A 17094-nucleotide genomic window follows, 5' to 3' on the forward strand; every position below is an offset into this window, starting at 1 on the left:
CGTGGTATACTTCCATGCTCTTCGACCACCTCGGGACGTGCAGCTACTCGCTCCACAGCCACGTCTATCTTGTGACCCCGCGCACTCTCTGCGGCTTCCAGGGCCGGGGGATCCCGCCTCAGCCTCTCCCCTCGACCTAGCCCCGAATCCTTTTCCCACCCCTGGCTGCCCGCATCCTCGTTATTCCGCAGGATACACGTTGAGGCCTCCTCTGCCATTCTGAGTTGCTCTATCTCCTTCTCTAAACGTATTATTTGCGCTGCGGGGTCTTCGCAGGACGTCGGCGAAACTCCCGAACCATTTCCCGGCCCGGTACGCGGCTTGAATAAATCGGGATTAAGCCCGACAGGGCGGTCAATATAATGGTTCTGTAAACCGATGGTTTCTCGTCCCGGTCACCACGGAATAACACGGTGCCGTCCGAGTATTGCGAACTGGTGAGCACCCGCCTGGTACCTTCCGGTATGATCACCGTTTTCAGCGTCTCTACCCGATAGTTCTTGATTCTGACGGGCACTCATCACTCCCCATTTGTTTGCAGGAGGTTCCACGCTCCCATGGTTGTCCTAACCCTGCTGGCATGCCAGTCTTTCTCCGTATGAATGGTCTACGGTCCAAGTGACTCCGGAAACCTGAGTGTTGTGGGGGTAACTTTTATACGCCAACCCCCAGCGCTGCTGCTCTTCGTCGGTTAAATCGAGTCTCATCAGCGCGTTTTCCAACCCAGGATCATCCTCGCCCTGGCCGAACTGGGCGTAATGCATATTAGTCCAGGTGGACGGTATTGAGTGGTAGACGTATGACTCGCCGCCGGGTCGTCCGCTGCCCTGGATGCTCTTGCCACTTTGTATTTAGTGTGGATCTCCAGAAGGAGCTAGGAGTTCGGGTTCCGGTGAACGTTCCACCCTGGCCGCCGGCGTGGGTGTTTATAGCCCACGACCAGTGAACATTTTCGCTGAGAAACATCACAGCGAACCATCCGGCTGTCGTCCCGGCACCGCTTGCCCGATCAAATACGAGACGAGACCAATATTTGAGAGCAGCCGGATCCTGTTCCGGGTATCAAATTCTATCTTGCTGCGCCGCTGACCGTTTCCAATCCTCGAACGCCTTACGCAAGTGTCTACCCCGCTCGAGGCGGTCAAAACCGCTGGCTTGGCACCTTGCTATATTTTGTGTTGGGTTCTCATTGTTATCGGTGTCGTAGTATCCGAACCAAGTCGCTACTGCTAGTGAGGCCATACTACTCCATTCTCCCATCTTTATGGCGGGGTACCGCTTGGCTTTACTCCTTTTCGCGGCTCTCTGATGCAAGCCATTCACTGAATTCATACCGCCGTAGGCAGGGTAGCTCCCATCATTAATTCCATTGCCCGTAGTCAGATTCATCTCCTCCAAGACATAAGCTTGGTCTCCGTAATATTCGGGTTTCCCACACCTGGTGGTAGGGTCCGTGGTAGTTACGCCTTCTATGCGTTGATGCCAACATACTGTTAAAGCCGTGGTTATGGAGTTTACCTCTAACCAGTTTATCCCCTTGGGGAAGTAAGAACCGCAGCAATCGGTGAGGTCCTCCTGCAATGACCTGGTCGCATTCAGCATCCCGGCGACCATCGTGTCAATGACATCGTCCATCAGGTACTCCGGGATGACCATATCCCGGGGAACGGCTCCGCGATGGTCGCAGGAGCAAACATCGAAAACCCTTCCGCCCAGCTCAACGGTTGCCGTACTCTTCGCCATGACTACGGAGATGATCGAGTCGGCGGAGTCCCCAATATCGACCAGGCTACTGGTGCGGACGAATTCCTTTTTTGCATAAATGAAATCTTCGTCCTCGCGCAACTCATCTCCCCGCGCGACACAGCTGACATAAAATTCCTCCACCACGTGCGCGAGCGGATAGGTGAGGTGCCCGATAATCCCAGGCGTCCCGACCAATGTTATCGGGACAGCTATTGTCAGCTATTAGGATAATCCGGACATTTGGACTGGCGAGGTTCCGACTTGCCCTTCGCTGTCCGCCCACGTGTAAGTTACCGCCGTATCGGAGTGCGTGTTCGAGCACATCCACCGTCACAAAACACCCGGCGTAGTGCCAGTTCCCGCTTACGCGACTGGACACTATCCTCTTCTCCGGCAATTGAGGGGGTCCGGCCGTTTGTGGTTGTGTTACGCTCGTGACAGGGGAGTCCGTCGTCCCTACTTCTGCCGGGGAGTCGTGTGTCCCTACCCCTTTCACGTTGGGGCCATCTGGTCATTTAGGCCCCCGGGGCCGTTTCATTGTAACACCCGGGTCAGGCACACTGACTCTTTCTCCCGTTTCGAGAATATTCCGTCCTGTGCTCTTTTTCTTCTGAGCGGAACGTTTGACTTCCAACGAGTCGTTGGGTCCGGGGTTTTCCTCCTCGCGTACTAGTGTGAGCACATTCCCTATCTTCTGGTGGAGTGTACCCGCCGCCGTGTAGGTCTGGTACCACCGGTCGGGTCCTCGAGCCCAATATACCACAGGTTTGTGGAGTAGCGCTTGATGCGCGGCACCGGCAATGTTCATATCGCTAGTGGTCATTATGGTACCTTCTTCCCAGAAGAGGGATCTATTCCCTTGTACTCGAGCAGCGCGATCCGATTTGTCACTCCACACGCTGTCTGTTACCATTAACAGCGTGCATTTCGGCATTATGGGCTTCGGCAGCAGCGTTCACCCAACTGGCACCTCGCCCTACCGTGCTGAGCCTCTCGGTTAGTGGTGTCGTAATCCGGGAGTTACGCGTGCTTTGTTTGTGCAGCCTCACGTCTCTGCACTTATTCCCGCTCAGTGTGAAGAATAAACAGAAGGGGCAGACACGACTACCCCTCAGTGACCTATCGTTGCTATTTACACTGGTTATGTACGCAAAAGCGTACGCCGCGCGGTCTTCGGCTTCCTCTGTGACGTTAGCTAATTTTTCCAACGCCTCTTTCTGGCTGCTTAGGGTAAGATCGATCGTGCCACCCTCGCCTGAGCGCAGTTTTTCCTCCTCTTGCCCTATTACATCCAGTTCTTCTTCTGCTGCGACGTTGGAGCTATTCGATGCCCATAACTCGACTGCGTTTCGAGTAACTTGGGCTTCTTCGCGAGGGGTCAGATTAGATAGTTCGATGGCTTCACTCTCCCATCTCTTAATGGTACCGTCGCCTATCTCGAGCTTCTTCAAAGCTTGTGCTACCGCCGCCGCCCACCTTCTGTTGCTTGCCCCAGTGCCCAGGACACCTAGGATCCGGGCGGGGTCGTCTTTGATCTGGGCCGCTATTTGGGAGGCGCGCACGCTCAGACTCTTTCCTTTACGGATAGGTCTTCCGCCCCTGTCCTTCTTTTTCTCCTCCGGAGAACCGCCTACCTTGTTGCCGATCTGCCCTTCCTCCTTGGATTTGCTGCCGGAGAAGCTACCCCCGAAGACTTCCTCTTCCATGGTAGCGGCTAGACGGGCGGCTCTGTCCTCCCAAATCGTGGGCTGCCGTCTATTGGTCACTGATGCCGGTACAGGACCTGCTCCGTTTATTGTAGCCCAACTGACTAGCCTGCTCAATTTATCCTTGGGCTGTCCGGTTTCATTGCAGGCGTGACTGAGTAGTGCCTCACTGAATAACTCCATCTTCCCCGTGAAGAACTGTCCTTGGTCCTCGGGTTCTGGACTACTCTCCGTAAAACACTGATTTACGGGGGTAGGGGCTGTAGTTTCCCCCTCACGCCGTCGCCGTCTGTCAACTTTGACGTCTGGTCGAGGCTCGTCACGACGTGGGCCCCGGTCAGACCCTCGTGGGGATTCGATAATAAATATCTTAGAAAGTTAGGAATGAGCATGTAAATACAAAAATGCCATACGTTTCAAATTGTACATAAAAATAAAACCTGGTATATACAAAATCCAAAATTAAAACTAAATGAACAATCTGTCCCGGAGACTGAACCCGACGAGATATTGGATTACTTAGGAGTAACTCTGGATCCCTGGAAAGGTTTAAAACGTGCGCAAATGAGTGAAGCCATAGTGGCAGCTAAAAATATTTAAAAAATGGCTCTAAAACCCTATCAAAAAATTAATTTAATAAGAACCTACCTGCTTTCAAAGTATATTCATAGCTAATCCACAGCCTATACAAATATTGGAGTCGTTGGACCATGAAATTAAACAAATATATGAAGAGATATTACACATTCATCTATCAACACAACGGATGGTATCTTTTATGCAGAAAAGCGTCATGGTGGACTCGGTTTGCAGAGAATAACCGATATAGTGCGCATTGCAAAATTAAAAAATAGCATCCGGATGGCTAACAGCGAGGATTTAGCGGTTCGAGATGCTTATAAAAAGCAGGAGAATATTACATTAAAATGTGCAAAGTCAGTTGGATTGAGGTGGCCAGCCACGGAAGAGGAAATGGAAAGCGCACAAACTACATTAAGAAAGAGCTATGTGAAGATGTGGGCTCAGCTTATCTCTCAAGGACAAGGCGTTCATGAGTTCATGAATGATAAAATTGGAAACGCCTGGCTATTTAGACCAGCACTGCTAAAATCATCTCACTATATCGATGCAATTAAATTACGCACTAATATCTTTGGCACCAGGGTAGCGTTACGAAGGAATAGAGCATGGAGGAATATTAGACCCGAATGTAGAAGATGCAACCTACAGTTTGAAACTTTGGGCCATGTGCTCGGTGACTGTATTCACACCTAAACAGCTACAATGAATAGGCATAACGAAATTGTTAAAATGATTGAGAAGAAAGTCTTGCGGAAATGGGCAGTTTTCCAAGAACCATCGGTTAATGTAATTAGAGAACTTGAGAAGCCAGATTTGGTCATTAAAAACCAAGAAAAGCTTCTGGTGGCTGATGTGACTATTAGACATGAGGATAAAGATAATCTAAAAAAATCATATTAGGAAAAAATAGATAAATATAGGGTCACTGCCGCATATGTAAAAGCCAAATTGAACTGCTTAACAGCAGAAGTCATTCCAATAGTTGTTGGTTGCAGAGGAGCTATGCCTCTTGCCACAGTAAAACATCTTAAAGCCTTAAGCTTTAGTAAAAGCGAGATGAGGACAGTGGCTACGATTGCTCTCAGATCATCAATTGAGATAGCCGATCATCAATTGAGATAGCCAACTGTTTTTTGGACTATGATCGTACAACACGATCATTGTGGTGTATTTAGTTATTGATCTTTTCGTTTGTTTGTATATTTATTGACATGCACTTTATTTTATTTTATTTTAGTTTATTTTACTGATTTAGTTTATCCTATTTAGTGGCACGGCCTAAGCCGAATGTTTTAAGCTTTCATTTATTTACATAATTGATATATTTTTATTGTTGTACATATTTTATCTTATTGTACTGTAATTTTCTGTATTCGTAACGTTTGATTATAGAATTTTTCTTTTACTCCTTCTAGATATATGCCATTAACATATGAATAATTAAGTAAATTAGGCGAATAAGTTGATAATACGACTTAGACATCTACGCTGAGTGTTGCGGTTTAAGTACAAGACATAAAACGGCGTAAGCCACATATGTGGTTCGGCACTAACATATTTATTTATCTAGTTTGTGTGTAGTATTGTTCATTATTCAGTTAGTTAGTTTATATAGTTGTTATATTTGTTACAGTGTTGTTGGCCAGCGAGAGGGATGAATACCTCGAAAGTATACTGATTCCTTTTACAAATTAGTACAGACACTAACCAAATGCCTCGTCATCTAATTAATGACGCGCATGAATGGATTAACGAGATTCCCAATCTGCCCCTATCTACTTTCTAGCGAAACCACTGCCAAGGGAACGGGCTTGGAAAAATTAGCGAGGAAAGAAGACCCTGTTGAGCTTGACTCTAGTCTGGCATTGTAAGGAGATATGAGAGGTGTACTATAAGTGGGAGGTGGTAACATCGCCGGTGAAATACTACTACTTTCATTCAAAAGGGCAAAACTTGGCTTGATCTCGATGTTCAGTACCCATAGAGACTGCGAAAGCACGGCCTATCGATAATTTTGGCTTGAAGAGTTTTCAGCAAGAGGTGTCAGAAAAGTTACCACAGGGATAACTGGCTTGTGACGGCCAAGCGTTCATAGCGACGTCACTTTTTGATCCTTCGATGTCGGCTCTTCCTATCATTGCGAAGCAGAATTCGCCAAGCGTCGGATTGTTCACCCGCCAACAGGAAACTTGAGCTGGGTTTAGACCGTCGTGAGGCAGGTTAGTTTTACCCTACTGATGACTAGTCATTGCGATAGTAATCCTGCTCAGTACGAGAGGAACCGCAGGTTCGGACATTTGGTTCATGCACTCGGTCAAGGGGCCGGTGGTGCGAAGCTACCATCCGTGGGATTATGCCTGAACGCCTCTAAGGCCGCATCCTTTCTAGTCAAAGGAGGCAACGATATCTCTAGGAGTCTCGAGTGGGTCGAAAGGCTCAAAACAATGTGAATCTACTAGGTGGTCGGCCGCGTCCGCGCGGTCGAACACGAGCCCGAATTTGCCGTACGGGCGTCTTTGGATCCATCATCGGGATTTCGCCGAACGACGGCCGCAGCGCTCTAACGGTCGATCATGGGTACACCAATTTCGACGTTGAGACTCGAATCGTCTGCAGACGACTTAGCTACCTGGCGGGGTGTTGTACTCGGTAGAGTAGTTACCGCGCTACGAGCTGTTGAGACTCAGCCCTATGCTTGGGGATTTGTTTTGTAAGCTAAACGAGACCCCACTCACCTCTCTCGCGGAGAAAGAGAGAGTTAATCAAAAAAATAAGAAAAGCAAAAGAAAGTACAAGCCGCTAGCACTTGGCGTTTAATAATATTAATATTAAACGTCGAGCGTCGGCGGCTTTTTTTATGACTCGGCGCAAAGCAATACGCCGCTGGCACCTTCCAAATAGGCGGCCGACGGCGTGAACGGTATAAGCACTCTTAAAAAAGAGAACTAAAGAACATGTTCAGACATAAGCGGTCGCCTGACGGCAGCCGCGTTCTTTAATAGCCAAACCTACACAGGATAGTAGAACGTGCCCGTTGTCCAAGTCGCATTATTCACAGTCAAGTGCCCAACGGTACGGGTTTAGGTTTGGCTAGTAAAGAATTGCGCCCGAGATTGACAGCAAAATGCAAATGTCGGACCGGCAGTTAGTTTGAAAAAATTCCCACCGAGAATTAAAGTTCGTACATTGACGATAGTTTGAAAAAAAATGCCGAGCGAGAGTTAGAAATCGTCCGCGATACTTTAAAAAAGTTCCGAAAGGGAGTTAATAATCCCACCCAGAGATAGGGATGGACCGTGGGAATTAGAAAATTTTCGCGACGAAAAAGTTCAATCGCGTTCATTCGCTACTTTCTTGTTAATTAAACCGTTGACCTGTAAATTTTTCTGAAAAACCTTAATAAAACCTATTGATTGCACTTACCATCGCATTGTTTAATCGAATTAATTATTTTTAACCGTTTGGAAACGATACTTCCGGAGGGTTTTTGCGATTTGTCGATAATTTTTATTTATAAACAAATAGTTTTTTTTCATAATATTGCTTAATTTAATAGTAGCAATCGATCGTACGTGTTAGATTTTCGATATTTCTTTTCTTTCGTTTCTTTGAATTTTGCAACTGCTATTTTTCTATGTTCCGATCGATTAAATTTTGTTATATTTTGAAAATACGTTTATTCATCAATGTCTAATAGATCTACACAATCTCCGTACATAAAAGTTCAACGTTAATAGGACTTTATACTTGTGTTCGCCGCGCGACTAAGTTACAACGGTCTCCTGGGACGATCCGTTGCCGCGCAAGTTTACCACCGTAAGCGCCCGTGCGTTAGCCCGCGTGGCGCCGGCCTACCGGCCGGCCGTTTCGTGTCTGTAAGGAGACTCGCCGGTTCGAGCCGGGCGTCCGGAGTAGCGCTCGGGCCCGTGGCTATTCCATGACTTCGGTTGAGAAGTAGTCCTCGAGAATACGTTCTCGACTGCTCTGTGCCGTGTCGGTGATCGAATTTTTCTCCACACTGCATGGCCACGTGTCGGAGTCTTTGACCGAATGTCCCATATGTGGCGAGCGTCGTAAGGCGGTGTTGGTGACCTTTTATGCGAGTTTTTCAAACTCGGGTATAAATTGTACCACCCTTGCATCAATTCTGGAACTTTGGAATCCGAGTTCTCGGACTAACAAATTTTAAAAATAACGAAATAAAAAAATGAACGTGACAAAGTGTACGAATTGCCCAGTACGCTAAGAGAGCGTGGATTTATATATACCTATCCAGTCTCCAAAAAGCTAAAATGCTAAAGTGCTAAAATACAGGAAAAACCCGAATAATATAAGTTGACCATAACACTAAAACATATATATAACGCAAAGAACCATAAAAATGAAACCGCCCGAACGAAAATTTCCTGAGCACGAACCCATTAAGGGGATGGATGGTACATGGCATTTACGACACAAATATGTTGTTGCAGCCAGAACAGGCTCGATACGAACTTCCAAAAGGTGTCCCGTGTCGATTGCCTAGCGCGCACTTTATACGCGCCAGCTCGCCTACGATAGGCGAGATACAAAATATACTTCAGCGTGACACAATTGTACGCCCTTGCCCATCGTCGATGCCCAGTATGTTTTCGTAAGAGATGTTCGTGCTATAGACGATAGTAAAGGTCTAAGAGAGATATTCAGCGTGACGCGATTGTCTGCGCTTCCTCGTTTGGATAACCAGCATGTTCTCTGTACGCGCTATTTTAATGCCCAGCGTGAAAATGATATCCGTGCTTTCGGCGATCATTAACTGCTCAGCGTGAAAATTGCATACGCGCATGCATCGCCGATGCCCAGCATCGAATGCATGTTCTCGCAAGAGATGTCCGTGCTATAGACGATTAAAGGTATATATCTCTCGAAAAATCAGCGTGAAAATTGTATACGCGCTTCCTCGTTGTTGCACGTCGATGGTCTCGCGAGAGATCTCCGTGCGGTAGACGATGTATATTCCAGCGCGGAGTGTATACGCGCTTCTTCAAACGGTTCAGTTGGATGGCATGTAAGATCTTTTACATTGAAAACCACAACAACTGGGAACTGTACGATTCGAGTGGGAGAGTGCAATACCTCGGCGAAATTGGTTGAAGTTATGTGTTTTCGACGTAGCGTATTGGCACTGAAATGAATAACGTGCTCGAGCGAGATCCAAAAGAGATCCGTTAGCCGCATCCACTGCACTGACAATAACAAAGTTACATGAACGATGTTCATAAATAACGAAACGGTATCGCCGTTCACGAAAGAGCGATACATATATATATGCCACTACATATAATATATTACTTTTGTATCATCGATCGGTGTCTCGGGGAGAACTGACGACGTCCCCAACGACGACCCCAACGAGAGCGTCTTATCGATCTCGAAAGCAATACGCCGCTGGGTGTTTGGTTTCTTTCTTCTTAGTTCTGTAATTCTGTAGAGAGTCTGTAATCCCGCCGTTGCGAGCTCGAACAGTTTATGCTCGCTTCGCGTTGTCGGGAGGAAAAAGACCGCCTCGAGGCTGCTGGTACGCGGAGGAGTCCTAACGAATTTTTGAAAGATTTTTTTTTCTTCATACCTGGACGTGCGTGTGCATTCTTCGTAACTTTGAGGGAGACCTTACGCGCCAACCATCGGCGTATGCGTTTCATCCGTAGGACCGATATATCGTGTCGCCTCGAACTCCGTCGAGCGGTGAAAGCCGCCACGGTTCGGCGACGACCGCGTCTATTTCACCGGAGACGTTTGGGTATCGACTTGTTCGAACTTTAGTACCAAGAGACTTAAAGATCAATAAAATATACATATACGATTACCCTGAACGGTGGATCACTTGGCTCGTGGGTCGATGAAGAACGCAGCTAATTGCGCGTCAACGTGTGAACTGCAGGACACATGAACATCGACATTCCGAACGCACATTGCGGTCCACGGATACAATTCCTGGACCACGCCTAGCTGAGGGTCGTTCACGTAACCAGAATACTGCTTGCGTTGCGTTTCGTCGAATCTTCTTTCCCTACGGTGCTCGAATCTGCCGCCGTCGTTCATTCTCGAATTAAATTACGAACGTTTCTGAATTCGGGCGGCACCGAGAAAGGGAGGAGGAGGAGCGATACGCAACGTACGAGCGATCGTTGGACGTTCGTCCGAGTCGTCTGTGGCCGTGTCGAGGCAATCTGCGATTGGCAACGTGTGTGCGCGTGCGGCGTGCGTAAACGTGTTCACGGAACTCGACGGTGTGTCGATCGCGAACTCGCGTAAGTTCTTCGTGGCGTCGTGAGTCGTCCGTTAAACGGACGACCGCTCACAGGAACCGCTTCGTGATTCGATCGCCGATTTTGTTCCGCGATCCGAATTCGCACACCCGCCACACGCATCGGTTTCGCCTGCCTTTAGCGCACGATACGAATATGCCGCGCGCTTGACGTCGTTTAAAATGAAATTTTTTTCATGCCGCAAGACCGAGGGAGAATTTTTGGTCGAGAGAGAAGAGATATACAAGAGAGAGCGACATCGTCGTAACGCGAGAAACGATGATGTGCATCCGATCGTTCATACATACGAATCTCTTTACCTTCTCTCCGTAAGCGTGCTCGATGGCACGAATGAATATCGTGCGTCACGTAGAGATAACCTCAGAATAGGTGAGATTACCCGCTGGATTTAAGCATATTACTAAGCGGAGGATAGGAAACTAACCAGGATTTCTTTAATAGCTGCGAGCGAACAGGAATGAGCCCAGCACTGAATCCCGCGGTTCCGCCTATGGGAAATGTAGTGTTCGAGAGGATCCGCTTATCCCGAGACATCGAACTGCGTCCAAGTCCATCTTGAATGGGGCCATTTACCCACAGAGGGTGCCAGGCCCGTAGCGACCGGTACGCGTTTAGGGAGGATCTCTCCTTAGAGTCGGGTTGCTTGAGAGTGCAGCCCTAAGTGGGTGTTAAACTCCATCTAAGGCTAAATACGACCACGAGAGGGATAGCGAACAAGTACCATGAGAGAAAGATAAAAAGAACTTTGAAGAAAGATTTCAAGAGGACGTGAAACCGTTCAGGGGTAAACCTGAGAAACCCAAAGGATCGTATGGAGTGATTCATCGACGACGACACTGGCTCCCGATGGCGCACGCTGCCCCGGTGGTACCCTCGCGGTTCCACAGCGAGCGGTACGCCGTCATCGGCGAACGTTCCGGTGATGTAGTCGTACACTTCTCTTCTAGTAGAGCGTCGCGACCCGTTGCGCATCGACCTACGGCCCGAGTGGACGCCTGTGGCGTCGCAATCTTCTAGCCTGCCGCAAGCTCGGTCAGACTACCCGGTGGTACGGACTTTGCACCGTCGCCGAGCCTGCCCAGCAGTTAGCAAACGGTGCTACGACTGCCTTGACTGGTGGATCTGCAGGCGTGTGCAGCAGGTTGCCTGCGTGCAGGGATTGATGCTGGAGACGGCGAACAGGCTGATGGGTGGCAGGCGCTAAGCCTGACGTCACACTACACTCTAAAAGAATGTAAATCGTACACTTCCTTCCTACGGGATAGCGTATTTCGATGTTTACAAATCGATGCAATAGAGTACTAATGCTTCATAAAACGTGATATCGCATTTCACATCAACAGTTCAAAGTAAGTAAGTAGGTTGTAAAGCTCTATGCATCACATTATACTTATCTGCTTCTACCCTTCAAAGGAATGTGAATTCTGCAACTTCTTGCAAGGGTATGGCATTTATAGATGTCTACGCGTCGAAGTAGTAGAGTTATAATACTCCATTCAACCAGATGTCGCATCTCGTTTCATTGTTTAATGTAAGATATAATATTCAATTCAACGCGATATGTTTATCTCTTCTACAGTTCAAAACAATGTGAACTCTACACTCCCTTGCAGAGGGATAGCGTTTTTAAATGTGTACTTTTTGAAGCAATAGGATCCCAGTGCTTCGATGTATGTCAGTAGATTTTCAGCTCTATACATCTCATTATACTTATCTGCTTCTACTCTTCAAAAGTATGTGAATTCTATAGTTCTATGCAACTAGATGGCTCTTTATAGTGTCTGCGCTTCAAAGCAGTAGATTTATAATGCTCCATGCAATGCAATGGGACATCTCATTTCAGCGTATGAATGTAAGTAAGATGGAATCCTCTATGCATAGCACTATGCTTATCTGATATTATACTTCATTAGTATGTGAAGTCCACAGTTCCATGCAATAGGATTGCGCTTTAATGGGTCTGCTTGTCAATGCAATAGAGCTCCAGTGCAGCATGCAATGCGATGGCGCAACTAATTTCAGCGTTTCGTTCTAAGTAAGCTGTATTCTTCTATGCGTACTATTATGTCTATGTGATTCTGCATTTCAAAAGAATGTGGACTCTACTTATCCATGCAGCTCGACGGCGAGAGCTTACTCGCTAAAGCGCCCAATTTTCATGCCGCATTTTTTGTATCGCATATTGTATATTGTATCTATTTCGTGTAGCGGTTGGTGATAGCCGGTCATTCGCGGCGTGTTGCGTAGTTTCCCGTACCCCTTGTTAGTTAGACTCACGTCGTGACCATAAATAACCAAGCCGTGAATTCAGTATACCGCGACCCGAGTGTGTATACTCGGCAAGGCGTAGTCGAGAGGAGGAGCATTTCGAAGTTTCGAGGGTTGTTTCGCCCTGGGTTTCCCGGGGTCGTGTAGTCTATTTCTTTGCTGCTTTCTGAGCAACTGGCGCCCAAAAAACTATATTCTCGCAGTATCGAAATACCTCCCGTTTCCGTGATTATTTTTGCGTTCGCGAACCCGTGAAAAGTTGTACGTGAGCGGATACCTTGTAACAATAGATCCCTTTAGATTAAAGTACGTTTTACACCTTAAAGCATTTGGATAATTAACTCCTTCTAGCTTCCCTGACTTATTGTAGATAGGTTTCCATCAAAACTGATAGGAACCATCATTTTACATAGACATATAAAACACATATAGCTTTAAACGTAGAACTGAGTATTTGAGAACTTACTTTAAAACATTGATAGTGAGGGGCTCCATCGGATTTCATAGAACTTCAGAACTTGCTTGAGATGAAACGTAGGCAGATAAGGGCCACTGCGTTGCATAGAACTGTAGAACTTGCCTACTTCAACAAATGTTTCTATTGGTTTCGTCCATTCCTTTAGAAGAGTTTTTGATAAACCACTTACTTTTCATGTTTGCAATATTTTTAAAAGTATGCGTAGTGTAATCGTTTAAGTTTTAAAATGATTACTTACTGTTGATTATTATTTAGTAACTCGGTTATAAACGTGTCTGCATAAGATTTAATCCATATGTTTATAAACCTGAAATTTATGCAGTTATTTGTTAATCACTTATTGCTCAAACTACAAAGATTCTAACCACTTCAAAATGGTTGACTTTCATCAATTTTCTTAAAAATTGAGATACTGTCCAACTGCTTGCATTAAAGACTGTAATCAAAGTATTCAAAATATTTTACCTCTTATAGACGAATTCTGGAATTGAAATTGAATGTTTGATTTTTCTAACTCCTGTGTAGAACATCTTTCTATTGGAATGTTCAAGTATTTTCCATAATAGTAATTATTGAAAATGTTTTGCTTGTGTCTTTAATTTAATATTTAGAATTTCCTGAAAAATATTTTTTATCATAATGAACTATATAATTGCAATTATAATTCTTTATGGAATAATAATAACAGAGAGGTATGTTTCCATTCTTGTAGTTTTGCCAAGAGTATTTAATCTTACTATTTAAAATGAAACATTGAGATTTGTTTACAATCTAATGAATTTTAATTACCTTTTGATTCAAGTTCACAATGATAATCTTCCACAATTCAACAATTTTGTGAGCTGTCCTTAGGAATCCGCAGCTCAGTACTTATAAAATGGACGACAAACGAACAGTCTAACCAAACGTAATCAAACCAATTTTTCAATACTAATGTTATCATGTTTAACTTATCCTGCAAACTATGAAAATGCCCTTCGAACAGTGTTTATTGACTTCCTTCCACCACTGTTTACAATACGTATGTTTCATTTACTATCAAAACCGTAAGTATTATCGCCTTTCTTTAGTTTTTGTAACCTTCAGTGGCTTCATGTGACAGGTCGTTGAACTCGTTTTAAAATGCTCTATCGTATTACGGAAGAATGAACATAGCAATTCATTTTAAGAAATGAAGGTGACCTTCAAATGTCCAACCTCAACTTCCAAAAATCTATTTTCATCAACGGATGGGCCCTTTGTATTGTGCAATTTTATATCAGCAAATCTTTTATATCTGTCCAATACTGTATATTGTTATGGATGTATCCAACAAGACAACGATGTACAAAGTTAAATTTAACATTGCGATGTTTATTATATTCCTTATAATATATTTGTTTTTCTGTAATTTAGCCAAAAAACAGTGTTCACAATGTCGGCAGATGAATGTATTTGCCTTAGAATTACAAGAGCCGACAATATCGAAAGTAGAATATTTCTTTACTCCGCTAACCGAATCATTGCAAACGTTAAGAAAAGTGTATGCCTTTCAAAACAGTCAGATGTAAATTACAATACAACGTTTCCAAGAAATGGTACGTGTCATTCTTTTTTTATTTCCGTTTTTTTAATCAAAGGAAATTTAATTGAAACATCCGCAAAATTTGAGGACAAAAAAGTTATTATAATCTTACACAACATATATGATGGTGATAAAGGATAAGTATACGGAACTGAAAATGGAAAATAGCGAGCAGAAAAAGAAACTGATAGAACTGCAAAGTAGATTGATACATCCCTCAAATGATAGTTCTACGTCAATAAAATCTGTTAAACAAAGAACTATTGCAAAAATCAGGTATAATCAATATTACTTCTGCTCAATAGCTATAATAGAATTGGACCGAAATGGATATAAAACAGACAATTACATCTATACGTTCTATTCTGTGCAAAGACAAATATTTCAAAGAGAGAAAATGTATTACTTACGAATTATTTATGTTCGCAGAGATCTCACTAATTCAGACTTCTTGTCTTGCAGAATTAATAATTCATTTAACATGGAAAGGGGTCGAAGAATAGTAAAAGGTTTTCATATTTCATAGCCTCACTCGATACGTCGATCGGATCACGTAAAACATCGGACATTAATTGCACCTACACCGTCAGACCTCAAATATATAATTACAACATATTTAATAACGTTTTAATAACATTTTTCTTATTATTTATATCTATGCCTAATAAATATATATTAATCGATTAAGTTGCTTTACCGAAGAATAAAAAAATCTGAGGATTACAAATCTGAACATTACATAACAAACGTGCATTACATATATAATACTACATGTAACAAAAGATGAAAACCAAAATAATCGTACATAAGTTAAATCGACAAGGCGGTCACAGAGATACAGAAACGGCAAAAATTATTAATATTATTATTAACAAAATTCAAAACGGGGGGAGTAAATATCCATATCCTTGACGATGATAAGAAACAAGTCTGCCTCGTGCACTATAATATCCCAAACAGCCAGCGATTGACACATCAATGACAACGGATAGACCGAATTCCGTGGCTGAACTATGCAAAGACTGCTCCTACGCAGCTCTCGTAATGGCATACTCTTAGTACTGTGGCGACACGCGTATCACTGCACTATTAATGCACCGCGATATAGCACATGGGCTACACGGTCGTGGCAATGATACTATCAGCTGACCATAGCTACATGCGTGGTAGTGGCGTAAGCTGACATTTACTAATGGAAAAACTGATTCCTTAAAAATTATAAACGTATATGAAGAATGATTAAACTAAGCAATTTATTTATTTTGATTCCAAAATAGATACACCGGCACGAAACAAAGATATAGGAACTCGATTTTATTATTTTCTATAAACTAGCTCGATGCGGCGATTTTTTCCATAAAGCCGTTAATTACTTTATCATAAAAATATGTACATTTATTTTATATATATTTTCTTTAATTCATCGTTACAAATTCATGCAATTGAGGATTATATTAAATACGATGACAGTATGTTATTTAAGAAATTACACAAGGCGGAGTTAGGAACACAACAGCATGAATTTTTATTTTATAAGTAATATTTTTTTTATAAATAATGTTTGTAGTTTATGACGGGTTGTAAGAAATATATACGACTCTCTTAATAACTATAAATATAGGAAAAGGACTAACAAAATGTCTATCAATACTCATATGTTGAACATCTACTGATATCTAACGGTTGTAATTCGTTTGGAAGCACAGGTCCCCCATTACCAAATGTGACCCTACGTCATTGCTGAGAAAATTCATGAATGGAGCGATGACACGATGTGTCACGATGGTGCTGATGCTGCGCGATTCACACGGCATGTTACGCTTGTCTAGAACGTGCTGGTAACACGTTCTGGCATTTTAGCTAACGAATCCGGTCACAGATGGCTACGGATCAGCTGACACTCGTCGGAAGTGGCAATGTAGTGCCGGTATGGTGTCGCCACCATCTTGCCGTTTGTTATCTGGGATGCTTTTTAGAGCATTATTCGGAATTAAATTTGAACACATAGCTACTTAATCGCGAATTTGTATGTACCTAATTATACATGATTGCATAAAAGTAATATCATATACTTTTATAATCAATGCGATATATGAATACAAAATGAAGAACTATCCACTCTTATCAGGAGTAAAAACAATTTGTGATACGCAAGGTTCGTTGTAAAATATAATCAAGTACTTAATATATCAAATCACAACACATAATAAATTACTGAAAGTATAATGATATGAATAGTAAGAAAAACATATTTATTTATTAGATGTTTATAAATTCAAATTTAAAAGTCCAAGTCACATTTAATATATTATTGTTTAAAAATTAATTAATAACATTAAATAACATTAATTTCATTTCTGCTGGATACAGTAAAAACACATTTGCAACCTAAGCAAGGGTTCATTAGATCTGGTGGATTTTCCAAATTTTAGAAAGGGATGA

The 17094-nt window shown here is 43.6% G+C and overlaps 1 non-coding gene across 1 annotated transcript; it reads left to right on the forward strand.

The window, feature by feature from the left end:
- Positions 1–9877: 9877 nt before the first annotated feature.
- On the forward strand, positions 9878–10032 carry LOC143431661 (5.8S ribosomal RNA). The gene has a single exon (XR_013102729.1). It is a non-coding gene; the product is annotated as a 5.8S ribosomal RNA (ribosomal RNA).
- The last annotated feature ends 7062 nt before the right edge of the window (positions 10033–17094 follow it).

The sequence above is a fragment of the Xylocopa sonorina genome, chromosome 18 (assembly GCF_050948175.1).
Source record: "Xylocopa sonorina isolate GNS202 chromosome 18, iyXylSono1_principal, whole genome shotgun sequence".
In the NCBI taxonomy this organism is placed as follows: Eukaryota; Metazoa; Arthropoda; class Insecta; order Hymenoptera; family Apidae; genus Xylocopa; species Xylocopa sonorina.